This window comes from Solanum pennellii, chromosome 12, assembly GCF_001406875.1.
Source record: "Solanum pennellii chromosome 12, SPENNV200".
In the NCBI taxonomy this organism is placed as follows: Eukaryota; Viridiplantae; Streptophyta; class Magnoliopsida; order Solanales; family Solanaceae; genus Solanum; species Solanum pennellii.
Window position 1 is genome coordinate 24,728,173 of NC_028648.1, and position 4,583 is coordinate 24,732,755.

General features: G+C 30.2%; 1 pseudogene; it reads right to left on the reverse strand.

The window, feature by feature from the left end:
* Positions 1 to 2,483: 2,483 nt before the first annotated feature.
* LOC114075275 lies at positions 2,484 to 3,070 on the reverse strand (annotated as a pseudogene).
* Positions 3,071 to 4,583: the final 1,513 nt, after the last annotated feature.

Here is a 4,583-nt window from a genome sequence, read left to right on the forward strand (position 1 = left end):
ACATATGGCCATGTAGAAAGCTCAAATCTTCAACGATGTGATTTTCCAATATGATTGTTATATTTATTATGTATGCTTTCCTTTTCTTATATTCCTCCTTTTTAGTATGGATAATTGTTAAGATGTCTGATATCGGTAGAGAGATGAGAATTTTGTCTTTTTTATATGAATTTGGACAAACCTTTCTTCATGAGCTAACTTTTGGGTTGATTAAGACTCAGGTGTCAGATCTTAACATGATATCAGATTCAGGCTCATCCCAATTTGTTTTTCACTGATTATGGCCCCTATATAAACGTGTTCACGCTCCAGTTGTGTTAAGATGTCCTAACGTGCTAAGATATCTCACATCGACAGATGAATGAGAATTGGATCTCTATATATGGAATTGGACAAACCTCCCCTTATGAGCTACTTATTGTGATTGAGTTAGGATGATGTGTCATATTTTAAAATTAATGTCAATTCACAAACTAATACAAATCCAATATTCAAGAACCCACTCATGATTTCCAATTTTTTTCTCCTTTGAAAAAGGAAAAACTTTTTAAATAAATGTATAATTAAGTATGAGTTGATTGGTTACTCATGAAGTAGATACATTGCATTTATTTTACAAGAAATATATACGAAATTTTTCCTAAAGTTAATTAGAGAGTAGTGTAATGTTAAATAAAATAGGATAATGTGGGTTTCAGAACCAAAATGGCAAAAAATTTAGTATTTTCTTAAAATCAACACAAAATTGAGTATAAGGCTTATGTTGAGACAACCTTCTATGGTTTATATCAGATTGAGCCTCGCTGACATCTAACATTATGCTTACAACATTTTTTTTGTTATCATATTATCAGCTTCTCAACGGTTTGAATTAAATATGGACACACGTGAATAACAAAATCGAATAAATAATGGAGAAGAAATATTAAGTTTTTTTTATAAAAAATGTGCCTTTTTATTCAAAATTGAATAAATAATGGAGAAGAAATACTATTTTTATAAAAAAAAATTTGCCTTTTATTCAAAATTGAATAAATAGTGGAAAAGAAATATTAATGTTTTTTTTTAAAAAAATGTGCCTTTTTTTATGTTGTATGTCTGATATCAGTATTAGCATTGTAAACCTCAATCTAACATGAAGTTTACTAAACTATGTCTATATGTGCCTTCCAACGTACACTTAACTATATCCATCCTTTCATACAAATATTGTCTTTTGATTTGATCCTCAATTTATGTTACCTTTTTGAAAACATTGCTCAATCTTTTTACCTTTTTTGCTCCGGAGTCGAATAATGCTACTACGTATGGTTGACCTACAAACCAGATTCTCCACTTTGTCCAAGGCTTAAAGTACAATGCTAACTTAACTATCACTAACAACCTTAAAACTTTGTGCTGATTTATGATAACAAAATATTAAAATTATAACTTTTTTCAAGTGAAAAAATATATTTTAAATACCGGTGCAAGTAACTATGACAAGTAAAAAAGCAACAGGGTGAGAGTAATATATACTCTATCTATTTTACCAACAAAATTTGTGGTGGATTTTTAAATACTCTTTCATTCTTAGTCAAGATGTTTCTGTTTGTGTATAATTGGATATCGAGTCACCTTTGTTACGAAGCGAGTTATCTCCCTTTAACACCCCAATGTAGCTAGTTTACAAATATACAATTTTTTTATTTATGCTTTCTAGTTGGGTTCAAAAGTAATTATGATATAGTGTGGAAGCTTACAATTGAAAATTATATGACAATAAATTAGAAGACATATAAACTATATTAACAGAAACATATATTATTATACAATATGATCAATCGACCTACATATTTTTTTAAAGAAAAATAATAAAACACACAAAACTGTAGAGAAAATCTCTCCATAAAGAAAAGTCTTTAATCGACTGCATTATAGATTTTATGCTATTATATTACGAGAATAGAGATCTCCAAAGTTTTTCCCTAAAAAAATAAACCAAATATGAAAGAAAATTATATTTTCCTTTCAAAAAAAGTTCAAGCATTTATAATAATATTTTGACTTTTCTTTAAGGAAAAAATAAAATTCAAATAAGATAAGAAAATAAGGTGAAAACCCTAACATGCTTCACCCCCCACCCCGCAATATGGCTAGCTTATATATATATATATATATATATATATATATATGTTTTTAATTTATATTTTTTATAGTTTACAAATATAAAATTTTCATTCTAAAAATTTTGAAGATTGTACGAGCAAATTCTTTGTCATCGATATATATTTTTAATTTTAGAATTTTGAAGTAAATAAACAACATCTTTTAAGAAATGGTTGGTGATAAATTCCTATATTAGAAAAAAAAAACTCTATAACAACCTATACTAGAAGCATTTGCATGTACAATACTCAAACTCTATACCAATGTATGCTAGAAGCATTTGCATTTGCATGTTAGAATTGCCAATAACTTCTACCCTTACCAATAGCAAAAAATCATACGAGTTCTTTCTTCTGCTTCAATAATTTTCCAGCCGTCTTCATAACCTCACTGGACTATTTTGATTTCTCTTTTCTTGTGAGAAATACAAAATTTTTCTCTTTCTTTCCTTCACTATTACTCCTTTGTAACAGATCTCGGATCTTCGACCATCACTTTGATACATATCTAGTCGATTTACTCTTGTTGCATTTTCCCGGTGATGTTCGCTTATCTTCAGCTTCGTTATACAATAAATTTCGACAGGTATCATCTCCTCCAATGATTTATTTTTTTAGATAAACTTTCTTCAGCGAAATTGATTTATCAATATCATTCTAATCCGAATCACTTAGCAATAGATCTCGGTTGAAAAGAGGGAAAATTGGCCATTGGAATTTAGTCGGGGTGTCATAGATGAATTTTGCAATTGAGTTATCCGAATTCTCAGTGGATAAATAGAATTCGAAATCTTCTTTGTCGCCATCCAAGCTATGGTTCCTTCCGCCTGAAATTCATTGGAGATTTTAGCAGCGATATATGATACAAGTCCATAATTGTTAAAACCGAGGCACAAATATTAATCTTTTCCAACTTCCTTCATATTTGTTTTGAGTGAAATAATATTTGTTTTGGTTCTTTTCTGTTGTTGGGTTCTATTTATAGGGGTTGTGCAAGTCTATTATCCTTGTTGTACAACAGACTGGAGAACTCACACAATTAAATACGTGCTTCTAGAACTTATGGAGTGTTAGAGCATGTTTGGATTGAATTATAAGTTGTCCAAATTTGTTTTTAAATCAGTTTTAAATTTTTAAAATGTTTGACAAAATATATTTCCAAAAATATTAGAATAATTAACAACCAAGGAGCCTTAAATTTATATGGCAAAGAAATATTNTATATATATGTATAGCAAGTACCACTTATAGCAATGACCAAAATTCCTGAGATAGATCTTAACTAAACTAAGGTCCTATAACCCCCCTGAACTTTCCTTTTTTTTTATAATTTTATACACCTTCTGTCTTACGTCTCACACTCCGTGACTTCACGCAATAGAGGTGTGTGAAAGATACCTGGACGCCACGTAACCAAAAAGGTGCACAAAATTATTAAAAAAAATAAGTTCAGGGGTTAATAGGACCTTAGAATAGTTATGATGTGTCTCTGAGTTTCGGTCATAGTCTCGGGGGGTACTTGTGAATTTTCTCATACATTTATAATATACTTTTAAGTCATATTAAAAAAAAAATTATTATTCACCTATAACACAAGTTTTATTGATTGATAATACATATCACATATTTTAATACACTTATAATACAATGTGTCAACTTCTTACCAAACAAGCATAATATATTTTTAAAAATAGTTATAATACATATATATAATACACACCCTCTGTCCCTATTTACTTGTCCATGTTTCCTCTTTTACATGTCCCTATTTACTTGTCCATTTTGACAAATCAAGAAAGGACAAGAGAAAAAAATTCCTATTATACGCTCATTTAAACTTCATGAAAATTTCTATGTTTTAAGTCAACCTTTTTGAAACCATATTTAATAAGGGTGAAATTGTGACTTTACTATGTTAATTATAGTTATCTTAATATATGTCACGACCCAAGAATCACGAGTCGTGATGGCACCTACGTTCCCCACTAATAGGTAAGCCAACGAACATATTTTAACAAACTTAACTAACTAATAAGTGAAAAGACAATAAATTGTCAATTCTCCAACACTGAGTTTCTTATAAGTACGAATGCGGAAAAACCGAAAAAAAATATTACCCAAGAATTGGTGTCATAAGTACAAGAGCTTCTAGAATACGATGCAAGTCTGAAACTAAAATGACAAATCTAACTTAAGGGATATCCTGTGTGAATATTGAATAACAGAATACGTAAAGATAGAGGGAGGTGTGGGCCACAGAACAGCCAAGCAGCTCACCACAACTCCAAGAACTTCAAGCCGGACTCAATTTGCTCCACGAGATGTGCTCCTACTCGGAATCGAATCTGCATTACAAAGAGTGCAACAAGCGTAGTATGAGAACGAAACCACGTGTACCCAGTATGTCTCATTGACCGACAACGAAGAAGTAGTGAC